The following is a 13,873-nucleotide window of genomic DNA, read 5'->3' as shown; positions in this document are numbered from 1 at the left end:
AGGTATATCCAGCCTCCTGATATTGTTATTGTTACAGAAATCTAGACTTTCAAAGTTTAAATTAAGGGGGTAGAAGAAAGGGCCATTTTTCACATTATAAAGGACATTTGAAAATCATAACAAATGAATGTGTATTAGGATTTACAAAGCAGAGTTTAAAAATAGTAGAGAAACTTGAAATGAAAGTCTTAGAAACTTCTGCCAATTAAAAATCAATCAGCAGCTGGGTGTGGTGGCACATGCCTGTAATCATAGCAGTTTAGGAGGCTGAGGCAGAAGCACTTCAAGTTCAAAGCCAACCTCAGGAAAAGCAACGTGCTGAGCAACTCAGTGAGACCCTGTCCCTAAGTAAAATCCAAAATAGAGCTGGGGATGTGGCTCAGTGGTCAATTGTCCCTGAGATCAATCCCCAGTACTAAAAATAAATAAAGTAAAAATCAGCAATAAAGACAAAGGAAGTCTGAAACTATGATGGACCCATTCAAATTTGATTAACAACCAAAAAAATTAGTTTATATACAACTTTGCAGGATAACAATTGCAGTATATATCAAAGCACATATGTATCTTTAAAACTGAATGCCACAATATAAGCAAAGAAGATGGAATCATTTCCCACTGTCTTTGTGCCTTCTACACCACATAACCACAATGTCCCTCTTTACTAACAAGTTTGATCTGGAGGAAGCAACATAATTTTTACTCCAGCCCAGACTTATCACATTAGTGCAAAGCCAATAAACTTGACCCACAAAAAGGGTTCTACAAATGAAGTTGATTGATTAGCTAAGTGTTAACTATCAATTCTGCACTAAAAATAAGCCAACAATTGAAGCAAAAATATGGACTTTTTTTTATAAAATTTGATTTTAAGCCAGTTGCTTATGCATTTATCTCAGTTTCCTGTTCTACATGTCATTAGGGAAAAAATGTTTTCTCTATCTTTTTTGTTGTTGTTATCTGCATTGTTCTGGTGTTTTTACTTTGTATTAAAACCATCAGGATTCTGCTGTACTCTCCTTTCGCCAAACTGACTTGCCAAGCATGTAGCATTCTTCTGTTTCCACAAAGCAACCTCCCACCTTTCCTTAGAATTTCAAAGCATGCCAATGAAAGGGAATTGTGCTTGGTGTCTCAACATACCTCAGGACTCACCCTCCTGTCCTTCCAACAGCCAGACAAAAGAAGAGCTTCTCATAAAGACAGCTCTTAAGATTCAAGGGAGAATTAGAAATCAGTGAAGTTAACTATAGCACTATAAATACCATTCTAGTTGAGTCTACCGCATGTTCCTACTGTGATTTCAGATTGAAAATGCAAAGCCATAGACATGGAATAAAGTATTGCTTAGGACATTTTGTGTTATAAAATGACTCAAAAAATAAAAAAAAAAATAAAAAAAATGACTCGCTTGTAATAACAGATCTTCTCTCCTATTTCGTACCTTGTGAAGCAATTGGTTAAGCACTTATTATTATTATTATTATTATTATTTTTAAATCTTAACCAATTTGGAAATCTGAATACTCATTCTCAGAGAGATTGCCAGCTGAGAAATTATATTTCATTCCATGACAGAAATTGTCTATGGGCTATTTATTTTAAATTTGTTAAGCATATCAGATTTAATCTAGAAAGTCCTTCATTTTAAGTATTCAAAGAGCATGTGAGCTAAAAGCTTAAATTAAGTCTTTCCAAGGATGGACACTTTTTGTTGTTGGTACAATAAAGATCTTTTGTGCTATTTTAAGAATTCCCTTGGCTAAAGATTTTGAATGCAGTAAGAAATCTATAGACCTCAGACACTGTCTAACCATGAAGGTCAGCTTAAAGTTACAAGAAGCATTTTTTCAACCCTCAGTCTGAGAGAATAAATACACTTAAGTAATAAAGGAAATAGTATTAAATACAAGTAACCTGGGCACTCATTACCTCAGTGCAAAAATTCAAGGTGTCCCCAGTGCCTTTCTCATTTTCATCATTGGCATCAGTTAAAGTCAAATATATATATATATATATATATAGAGAGAGAGAGAGAGAGAGAGAGAGAGAGAGAGAGAGATATGAATAGATGGATATAGATGCCTAAAAATTATGTATTTTTTTTTCCAAAATGTAGTTTGAATATGTTTCTTCCTTACAAGAGCATATTTTCTAATGTCAACCTAAATCTGATTTTCCTCCTGCATTTCTTAAATTTTCTTGAAGTACCACCATCCTATCTATCAGGGAGACTTTTAATACCAAAGTCATTTTTTAAAATTCTTCCCTTATTTCATCACCATATGCACTCAGTTGCCAGGTTCTATTGGGTCTAGCTTTGCAATAACCTCTCGAGTGCCCTCCTCTTCAATCCCCCTAACTCGAGAGATTACCTGCCCTGCTGTGATAACTACTCCTACAATTGTCCCTGCATTTAGCCTCTCCCTATCTCAAAGCAAATAGTTCTGTCGAATCAATCTTTTAATGAACAACTATGATTTTTGATTCCCTTCTCAAATGTCTTACAAACTACAAAACAAAATCTAGATGCCCCTCTCTAGCATTTAAAACCAGAATATGACCATGATCTACCCTCGACCACTGAGCCACATCCCCAGCCCTATTTTGTATATTTTTTATTTAAAGACAGAAGTTTCATGGAGTTGATTAACATCTCTCTGTTGCTGAGGCTCGCTTTGATCCTCCTGTCCCTGCCTCACAAGCTGCTGGGATTACAGATGTGTACCACCAGGCACAGCTGGGTTTTTTTGTTTTGTTTTTAGTTGTAGATGGACATAGTACCTTTATTTATTTATTTTTATGTGGAGCTGAGGATGGAACCCAAGGCCTCCCAAGTGTGAGGCGAGCACTCTACCACTGAATTACAAACCCAGCATTGCGCCCGGCTTTTGTGCATAGTTTTTTAAAAACATTTTTAGTTGTAGCTGTACAGAATACTTTTCTCTATTTATTTACATTTTTGTGGTGCTGAGGATTGAACCCAGTGCCTCACATGCGCTAGGCTAGCACTCTACCACTGAGCACAACCCCAGCCCTTGTGCATAATTTTTAATGGACATTTCACAGGAAAGCAAGGAGCTAAAACTGCAAACCTCTGTTCTTGCATTCTGATGAATGAAAATTTAAAGTCAGACAACGAAAGCCATGCAAGAGAACTTGATTATAAGTAAATGTAAAGAGAAAGTGAGGTGAAAGTAAAATCCTATTGAGGCTTAAGCAGAGAGCACTGTCAAGAGAGGATGGGCTGTCTCCCAGCAGAGAATGACAAAGGAGACAATGCTGTCTCCAGGTTCATTACTGTGTGCTGTTTACCAGGACAACTGGGGACTGCCTTCTGCACTCTTTGCCAATCAGGTGTTCAACTCCTCCTTCACCTCAGGCAGTGGAGTTTTGACCTTAACTGGTCTTCTCTGGAGCTGTCATGGTGGCCATCCTTTTGGGGATGGGGGTAGGTCATCGACAAGTCAATCCCATGTTAATGTGGGTACTGGACTCAATAGCCAATTAGAAGTTACCTTAGTGCACCTGAGCTACTAAAGGAGCCTTCTTTCCCACACCAATGGAAACCCCTCTAGCCATAATTCCTAGCCTCACACCAGTCTTAATGGGCCCTGTCAAGAGTTAGTCCCATTAATCCTTTTCTCTTGTTGTGTGTTCTCATTAGCGTCTTTGCTTCTATTTATTTTCTACAAATGAACTACCATACTTTGCTTTCTCATCTACTTTGGAAGTAGTTTAAAGAACACTTGTGACCTTGTCATGCATTTCACTACTCATCACTAGCTACTGCCTAACAGACAGATTTGTAGAACTATTCTACTTTCTTTATTATTAGGATGAAGCAACACTCTTGATTTGGCCCTAGCTTGTTCAAATAACATTTGAAACACCATCAATTCTAAATATGTCCCAAGTGAACACAGCACCTGGTAGTAACCATTTCCTAAAAAATAAAGTCTTTGTTTCACTATGAACTTTTTAGATCACCCTTAAGACATCATCAGATTTATTCTTATTTTGTTTTGTTTGTTTTTTCCTGTGTGTGCCTAGCAAAGTCTCGGTATTAAAACAAAACAAAACAATGCCTCATTAAATATTGAATGAATGAATGAATGAATGAATGAATTAATCATCCACATAATCAATCAATGAAATGAGTGTGCACATAGTACTTGTTTCCTACTACCTCCATATTAAGAAACAGAGCCAATAAAGAGCTTGGTTCCTACTATCTCTGTATTAAGAAAGAAAGACAATAAAGAGCACCACATATATCAGTAAATACTTGCTAAGTTTAATTTATGCAATTTTAGAGCCAAAGAGGACCTTAGAGATGATTCCAGTTGTTTCCCTCCCCTCTATGAGTACATAGTGGTTTTGAATCTGTATTAGCAAAAAACATTTAGTTTTTCTCCCTCCTTGAGGGCAAAGACATTATAATGACCAGTGTCCTTGCCTTCACCTCACCTGTTCACCTGTTGCTTGGGGGATTGTAGGCACTCAAAAGCTTTCTGAGTGATGGTGTGAGAATGCATGTAGCCCTCTTTTGTCCAATAAGCAGCCATTAGCTACATGAGGCTATTTAATTAATTAGAATTAAATAAAATGTAAAATTTATCCTTTGTCACACCAGCCTCATTTCAAGTGTTCTGTCATCATATGTGGCTAGTGACTACCACATAAGCAGAGAACAATCCCTTCACTGTAGAAAGTTCTGTTGGCCAATGCTGGTCTAGACTATTTCACTCAATTTGAAGAACTGAATGAGCTCAGGGAAGTTGTCACTTGCACAAAAACAAGCTATTAGGAGCAGAACTGGGAGTAAAACTAGAAACTCCTAAATCAAATCCATTGTTGTTAAGTTATAGATGATTCATTGCAGAATTCCAATTATGTGTAATCTTAACTTAGAGTTCCAGTGATATTATATGAAACATGGTCTTTGTCTTATGATTGCTGTAGAAGTTATTTGTATTTTAATTATCAATTTGTATGTTTTATAAAAAATATACAGCAGGTACAAAATGTATCTAGGAGTTCTGTACTTCTGGTGTATGAGAAAAAAAAATGATGCTAACTTTCAAAATGCTTTCAATGTGTTTAGTAAAACAAAATATTAAAATATTATGGGTTTGTACCAATTTAATTAGAAAAATTGATTCATAGAATAGGCTCTGGTTTTAAAGGGTGCTTTTGTTTTGGTTTCTTTTAATGCAGTCCTAGATTTACTGATTTGTAAAAATTGACTGGATCTTAAACAACAAATAAATACAGTTTGTTATGACTTAAAATTCAAAGTTGGTTTTAATTTGAAAAGATTTTTTTTCCTGCTTTTATAGGGAGCATCAGTGTTTTTTTTTCAATGCTTTTAGAGAAAAGGTCTCATTTTCTACAACTTCCATAATGTGTTTTTTTATGAAATTAGTGTTTAGTGTTCTCTGGAAAAAGAGAAATCCAGTTCAGCCTGATAGGACCGGAATAATTACAAAGAGGTGACGAAGCCACTGTTCCTGATCATTCCTCTGGCTTCCCTAACAGTAGACTATCAAGAAAGCTAGGAAAGGAAGGACCAAGTAAGAATTTGGAGATCCCCTTTAGGCTATCCCCTAGGGAGGACTTGGAGCTCTCACAGTTGCTCAGCTGAAGATCACTCTTGATCCACTCGAGTAATGTCCTAACTAGAAAAAAGTTCTTGAAAAAGCACTCTCGTTTCTTTTTCTCTCTTCATTTTTTTCATTTGAGCTTTCTATTTATACACAGTCGTTGAGTTCATCCCAACAAATTCATGGTATTTTGTTTTGCTTTTTATTCTAGAAATTGAACCCAGAGGCACTTGATCATGGAGTTACATCCCCAACCCTTTTTTATTTTTTATTTTCATCTCCTAAGTTGCTTAGGGCTTTACTAAGTTTTCCAGGCTGGCCTCTAACTTGTGATCTTCCTGCCTCAGCCTTCTAAGTTGCTGGGATTACAGGTGTGCACCACCACATTTGGCTAAACATTATAGTTTCTGATAGAAAATTCTACAATCTAATATTTGTTTTTAAAAACTACAAAGGCAATTTTTCAGCTTTCCATAGAAATTTGAACATGGGTCAAACAAAAAGAACTAGTGATGAATGAGATCAAGTTTTAGCATTAAAAGATAATTCAGAAAGGTTCTATATTTGAAAGCCTTTATTCTTCAATCAGGTAAACTAGTATTAAAGATGATTATGTATCAGTTCTTAGGGATCAATAATATCTATTCAACCACAATACCAAAGAAAAATGTGTGTTTACCACCGCATTTCTTTGGAAGTGAACTTTTTAAAAACTTTTTTTAGATGTTGATGGACCTTTATTTTATTCATTTATTTATATACAGTGCTAAGAATTGAACCCAGTGCCTCACACATGCTAGGCAAGCACTCTATCACTGAGCCACAACTCCAACCCAGGAAGTGAATTAAAAAAAAAAAAAACAACTTTTTCTTGGCTAGGAATGTAATTATTTTGAGGTCCTATGTTTTTTAAATCAATCAATCTCTCTCTCTCTCTCTCTCTCTCTCTCTCTCTCTCTCTCTCACCCACCTCACACACAAATTTTATAGACTTCCAGTAGGGAACCAGGCTGATAGAGCCTTTTCCATCTACAACACCTGGCTTCAAAGGTCATTCTTGACACTAATATGCAGCCATCAGATGGGAAGAAGAATGACAGGATCACACCCAGGAGTTCTTCATGAACTAGACTTGGAAGTTGCACATATTTTGTTGACTGAAATTTTCTTGCAGCCACATCTAATTACTAGGAATAGTTTAAGTAAGAAATCTCAGCTTTGGGAGTTGAGTTCTTTGCTTGTTGAGTTCTTTGCTCTAAGAAGTTTATAACTTCATTTTTTGTTTACAAGACCAAGGTAATAATTATACTATTAGGGCTCTTCATTTGAGGAGTTTGTTTTCAATTAAGCTGGCAGCTGGTAGGATAAGGAGGATGATGGTGAAGTATAAGACTGATGCTAGTTGACCAATAATAATGAATGGGTTAGTGTAAATAGGTCAGCTACCAGGATTCAGAATATACACTGACTCAATGGTAGGAACATCATGCTACTTTGTTTAAAGATATGGAGTATAGGAAAGAGTATAATAATTAGGATAGAGAAAACTAAGGCCAATATGCCTCCTAGTTTATTAGGAATAGATCGGAGGATGGCATAGGCAAATAGAAAGTATCATTCTGGTTTAAAGTGAGGGGTTGTTTAAAGGGCTAGCAGATGTGTAATAATCGGGGTCTCCTAGGAAGTCTGGTGAGAATAAGACAAGAACTATTAGGACTAGGATAAGGAGAAGGACCCCAAGAATGTCTTTGATAGTACAGTATGGGTGAAAAGGGATTTTATCTGGGTCAGAGATAAGGCCAGAAGGATTGTTTGACCCTGTCTCCTGGAGGAAAAGAAGGTGATTATTACTAGTGCTGCGATAATAAATGGTAGTACAAAGTGAAATACAAAGAATCATTTTAAAGTAGCTATGTCAACTGAGAACCCTCCTCAAATTCATTCAACAAGCGTGGTTCCAATGTAGGGGATAGCAGATAGAAGATTTGTAATTAAGGTTGCCTCTCAGAATGATATTTGGCCTCAGGGAAGAACATAGCCTATAAATGTTGTGGCTATTACAGCGAAGAGAAGAATAACTCATGTTTCATGTTTCCAAGTAGGTGTAGGACCCATAATACAACCCTCGGCCTATGTGAAGGAAGAGACAGATAAGGAGCATTGAGGAGCCATTAGCATGTATATAACGAATGAGTCAACCGTAATTAATGTCTCCACAAATGTGAGTGACAGATGAGAAGGCTCTTTGGTGTCTGATGTGTAGTGTATTGCTAGAAATAACCCTGTAAGAATTTGGATAGCAGACACCTAAAAGGGAACCAAAGTTTCATCATGTGGAAATATTAGAGGGTGCAGGTAAATTGATAAAGGGATGGTTGATGATTTTAATTAAGGGATGAGTTTTTTGGATGTTTATCATTGATGTTTTTATTGTTGAATAACAATAATGATTTTTATGTCATTGTTCATGGTTAAATTCCATGTAAAAATAATGACATACATTACATATTTATTAAGCATACTTTTTGTTTTAGGTTTTGTAAGATTTTCCTCAAAGCTGTCTCCAATTTATGGTAGATTAGGGATAATTGTTAGTGGAGGAATTGGGTGTGAGGTTGTATTATATTTTGGAGGGTCTTTTTTAGGTTTGATAGTACTTTTAATTTATTTAGGAGATATGTTAGTGGTATTTGGTTATACTACAGCTATAGCAACAGAAGAATATCCTGAGACATGGGGGTCAAGTGTAGTAATTTGGGGTGTACTGTTACGATTTTTAATGGAGTTTTTGATTGTTATGTTTATGGTATTGTATGATGAAGTAGAGATTGTGATTGAATTTAAGAATTCTGAGGATTGAATAATATTTGAGGGGGGATGAGTTAGGGTTGATTCCTGAGGATTTAATGGGGGTGGCAGCTATGTATAGTTATGGGAGTTGATTGATGTTTGTAGGAGGTCGATCACTATTTGTTAGTGTTTTTATTGTAATTGAATTTACGCATGGAAATAGAATACAGTGATAATTGCTAGTAGTGTTGAGATTAGGAAGGATAGGAAATACAATTTGATGAGACCCTTTTGGTTTGAGGTTTTAACAGAGGCCATTGAGTGAAGGTTGGCAGTGAGTTTGAGGATGGCTTTTTCTAATCAGACTAGGTCTAGCAGGGTTGATGAGAGTTTTTGACTCATAACGAGGTTAAGGTAGGGAACTGAGCGGTGAATAATAGTAGGGAAATAGTCTAATAGTTTGGAAAACTTTGATGTGCTTGAGTACATTTTAGTTTTAAGATAGAGGGTTATTAAATTTAGCTCCATAGCAATTATAAATCCTAGAATGGTGATTAGTAGTGCTGAGATTTTTAGATACATAGGCATGGTTTTTTTTTTGAACATTTATAGGTGGGATATTGTAGGAAAGGATAAATCCTACAAAGATACTGCTGATTAAAAAGCATTTAATTGAATTAAGTAGCTGGGGGTTGTTATAATTGATAGAGATTAGTGTTGAAAATCGAGGCTGTCCTTTAAGAGCATAGAAGATAATTTGTGTACTATAGACAGCAGTTAGGGAAGTGGCAAAAAGTGTGATAGTAAGGGCTCAGGCATTGGTGGTATATGATGGGTTTGCAGACTCAATAATTAGGTCTTTGAAATAAAATCCAGTTAGATAAGGGGTCCCTGTTAGTGCTAGGCTTCCAATAATGAGTGAGGATGGGGTGAATGGAAGGGCTTTGAATAGGCCTTCTATTTTTTGAAAATCTTGTTCATCATTTAGGTTATGAATTGATTGACCCAGAACATATAAATAGTATGGCATTGAAAAATGCATGGGTGCAGATGTGGAGAAATGCTAAGTGGGGTTGGTTAATTCCAATAGTGACTGTTATTAATTCTAGTTGGCTTGAGGTAGAAAATGCGATAATTTTCTTAATATCATTTTGGGTGAGGGCACAGATGGCAGTGAATAAGGTGGTAATGGCTCCCAGGCAGAGAGTAAGTGTTTGGATAGTCTTACTATGTTCTATTAGGGGATAAAAACAAATAAGGAGAAATACTCCTGCTTCTACTCTAGTGCTGGAGTGGATTAGAGCTGATTAGGGAGTAGGGCCTTCCATGGCAGAGGGCAATCAGGGGTGTAGGCCAAATTGGGTGGATTTTCCTGTTGCTGCTAAGAGTAAGCCTAGGAGGGGAAGTAGAGATACATCTATTATGAAGAGTTGTTTAGTTCTCATGAGTTCGAGTTGAGTAGAAATCATGCTATGGCTGAAACAAATCCAATGTCACCAATTCAGTTGTATAGAATAGATTGGAGAGCTGCTGTATTAGCATCTGTACAATCATACCATCAACCAATATGTAAAAATGATATAATGCCTACTCCCTCTCATCCAATGAAGAGTTGGAATAGGTTGTTGGATGTGACTAAGATTATCATGGTAATGAGGAATATTAGTAGATATTTCAATAAGCAGTTGATAAAGAAGTCTGAGTGTATATATCATATTGAGAATTCTATGATTGGTCATTTAGCAAATAGTGCTATGGGCATGAATAGCATAGAGAAGTAATCTAATTTGAAGCTTATGGAGAGAGTAAAAGTTTGAATTGTCATTCAGTGTCAGTTTGAAATAACAAGATCATAATTTGAATTGATAAATATTAGTGTTGGGATTATACAAAATGAATATGCACAGATAATAGATGTTTTTACATAGTGTGGGTAGTTGCTGTTTTTATAGGAGTTGGTTATGGTAAAGAGAATGGGGAAAGTTAGTGTAACAAGTGACATAAGGATGAGTGAAGAAAATATATTAATTATTTTTATTTGGAGCAAATTTTTGCTCCTAAGACCAACGGATTACTTCTATCTTATAAAAGTTAAGAAAGTCATGGGTGTAATCACGGAGAGCATGAATTAGCAGTTCTTGCATACTTTCTTAGTAAATAAGGGATTATGATTCTCTATTGTTAGATTCACAAGCTAAAGTTTTATTTAAACTATATTTACAGTATAAGTGTCCCAGGATGATAGTAGGATTTGATGATAGAATAATAAGTGGGAAGAGGTGAAGTAACATGAGTGTGTTTTCTCATGTGAAAGAAGGATTAATGTTAGATGTGTGGTATGTAAATTTTCCCCATTGTGTTATGTTTAATTAATTATATATATATATATATATATATATATATATATATATATATATATATATATATATATATAGTGAGTAAAGGGAAGTGATTAATATATTAAGGCCAGTTAAAGTAATCATAATATTTGATCAGGTGAATGATGATGTGATAATGAATAGTTCTCCAATCAAGTTAATTGTGGGGGGAAGAGCTAGATTAGTTAGACTAGCCAGAACTCATCATGTTGCCATAAGGGGAAGAATGGATTGTAAGCCTTGGGCTAGCATTATAGTTCAGCTATGAATTTGGTCATAATTACTGTTTGCGAGACAAAATAGTATGGAGGATGTTAATCCATGGTCAATTATTAGTGCTGTGGTTCCTGTAAAACTTCAGGGTGTTTGAATTACAATTGCTACAATAACTAATGCTATATGACTTACTGATGAGTAGGCAATGAGGATTTTAGGTCTTTTTGTTGTAAGCAGATTGAGCTTGTTATAATTATATCCCATAGAGATAACATAATAAAGGGATATGCCATATTACTTGCAATAGGGTGGAGTAGACCTGAAATTTGGATTATTCCGTATCTGCCAAGTTTGAGTAGAATAGCTGCCAGGATCATGGAGCCAGCAACAGAGGCTTCAATATGGGCTTTGGGGAGTCAAAGGTGGAGACCATATAAAGGTATTTTTACAATAAAGGCTATAACACATGCTAGTCACAAGATATCACTAGTTCAGGAAGAAGAGAGTACAGATGACTGGTTTATACAGATAATAAAGTTTACGGACCCGGTGGATTTTTGAACAGACTAATGCTACTAGAAGGGGAAGGGAGTCTACCAGAGCATAAAATAGGAAGTACAGTACTGCATTTGGACGCTCACTTTGCTTTCCTCATCGAGTAATAATAATTAGTGTGGGGATTAGGGTGGCTTTGAATAGAATATACAATATGATTAGTTTGGTGGCTGAAAAAGTTATAATTAAAAATGATTGGGCTGGAGATGTGGCTCAAGCGGTAGCTTGCTCGCCTGGCATGCGCGTGCAGTGCTGGGTTCATCCTCACACCACGTACAAATAAAGATGTTGTGTCTGCCAAAAACTAAAAAAATAAATATTTAAAATCTCTCTCTCTCTCTCTCTCTCTCTCTCTCATCTCTCTCTCTCTTTAAAAAATGATTGAAAGGAAATTAGTATAAGAATATAAAGTTTTTTTAGGATCAGTGGTCTCGGTGAAGTGGTTTTGGCTTGCTATAATTATAAGGGGAAGGAGTCATGGTGTTAAATCAGTAAAGGGGAAGATAGGGGATCTGAGAAGAAAGTTAGTGAGAAAATTAGATCTGTGTTTGCTGTTTGATTTAATGTAAGGAGCACAATTAAGCTGATTAACAGACTATGGATCGAGGGATTGATTCAAATTATTAAGGGTTTTGAGAATCATATAAGGGGGGAGAGTAGAATTGTAGGTATAATAATTTTTACCATTGAAGGATATTTAGGTTCTGAACATAGTCTAGTCCATATGTGTTAGATACTATTACAAGGAGAGCTAGCCCTAAGGATGCTTCACAGGCTGCAAATACTAGTAAGACAAGAGGGATTATAAATGATAAGGAAAAGTGAAAGTTTAGAATTAGGAGGGAGCATAAGACAAATATAGATAATATTATGCCTTCTAGGAATGATGATATTAAATGAGACAAGTAAAGATGTAGTATAATTTAGGAGGATGTTAAGTATGATAATAGGCATTTTGATAATTATGGTAACACATAGTCTAGTGAGTCAAAATCACTTGTTTTATCTAAAACTAATTATCATATTCAATTCATTCTAAGCCTTTTTGAACTCATTCATAGGCTAACCAAAGGATGAGAATTAGAACTAGAAAAAAGTTATAGTTAGTATAAGATTGAGATTGTTTGAGAGGCTCAGGGAAGGGGGAAATGTAGAGAAATTTCTAAGTCAAATAAAAGGAATGTAATTGCAACAAGGAAAAATTTTATCGAGAATGGTAGGTGGGTAGATCCTATGGGATCAAAACACATTCATAGGGACTTGCTTTTTTGGTGTATACATTTAGCTGGGGTAATCAAAATGCCACTGAGATTAGTAATAGTGCAATAGAAGAATTGATAAGTAGGGAGATTATAAGGTTTATTACTCTCTCCTGGGTTTTACCAAGACTTATTAATTGGAAGTCAACTCTACTGAATAATACTAATGGAGTATGAGCCTCATCAATAAATAGATACATAAAGGAATAGTCATACAACATCTACAAAATGTCAGTATCATGAGGCTGCTTCAAATCCCAAATGGTGATTAGATGTAAAGTGGAAATTTAATTGACGGATAAGGCATACTAAGAGCAAGGTTGACCCAATAATAAGGTGGAGACCATGAAAGCCTGTAGCCATAAAAAATGTTGAACCATATACACTGTCTGAGATTGTGAAAGATGTTTCTAAGTATTCTGAGGCTTGAAGTAAGGTTAAATATAATCCTAGTGCAATCATGATGGATAATGCTTGAACTATGTGCTTTCAGTCTCCTTCAGTTAGACTGTGATGGGCCCAGGTAATTGAGACCCCTAAAGCTAAAAACACAGAGGTGTTGAGTAGTGGAACTTCTAGGGGATTAAGTAGGTTAATTCCCATTGGAGGTCATCAGCTGCCTAATTCTGGAGTGGGAGCTAGGCTGGAGGATAAAATGCTCAGAAAAATCCAGCGAAGAAGAATACTTCTGAAATGATGAATAGGACTATCCCATATCATAAATCTTTTTGAACAATTGTTGTATAGTGCCCTTGGAATGTACCTTCATGTACAATATCTCATTATCATTAGTATATTGTAAGGATGATGGCTATTAGGCCTAACATGAGGAGAAAAGAGGAATTAAAGTGGAATCATCTTACTAGGCTGGATGTTAAGAGTAGGCGAGAAAGGGCTCCTGTTAAAGGTCAGGGGCTAGGATTAACTATATGATAGGCATAGGTTTGGTGGGTCATTAAGTATTATCATGTAAATATAAACTTACTAGGAGGGTATAGACATAGGCTTGAATTACTGCTACAGAAAATTCAAGTATTGTTAATATACTAGAATAATAAAAGTTAGGATA

At 35.7% G+C, this 13,873-nt stretch overlaps 1 protein-coding gene across 2 annotated transcripts in view; it reads left to right on the top strand.

The window, feature by feature from the left end:
- Nucleotides 1-13,873, top strand: part of LOC143405150 (glycogen debranching enzyme-like) — a 45,571-nt gene that overhangs the window by 6,101 nt on the left and 25,597 nt on the right. Inside the window, exon 1 of one of the 2 annotated variants that reach the window (XR_013091978.2) lies at nt 6,801-7,827. The exons of the other annotated variant lie outside the window; for it this stretch is intronic. The gene's annotated coding sequence lies outside the window, so the exon portion shown is untranslated. Of the gene's footprint in view, nt 1-6,800; nt 7,828-13,873 lie in introns of those variants that run through there. 2 annotated transcript variants of the gene reach the window in all.

Source organism: Callospermophilus lateralis, chromosome 7 (genome assembly GCF_048772815.1).
Source record: "Callospermophilus lateralis isolate mCalLat2 chromosome 7, mCalLat2.hap1, whole genome shotgun sequence".
Lineage (NCBI taxonomy): Eukaryota > Metazoa > Chordata > Mammalia > Rodentia > Sciuridae > Callospermophilus > Callospermophilus lateralis.
The sequence above is the reverse complement of the archived record's forward strand: the minus strand, read 5'-3'. Positions and strand labels throughout refer to the sequence as shown.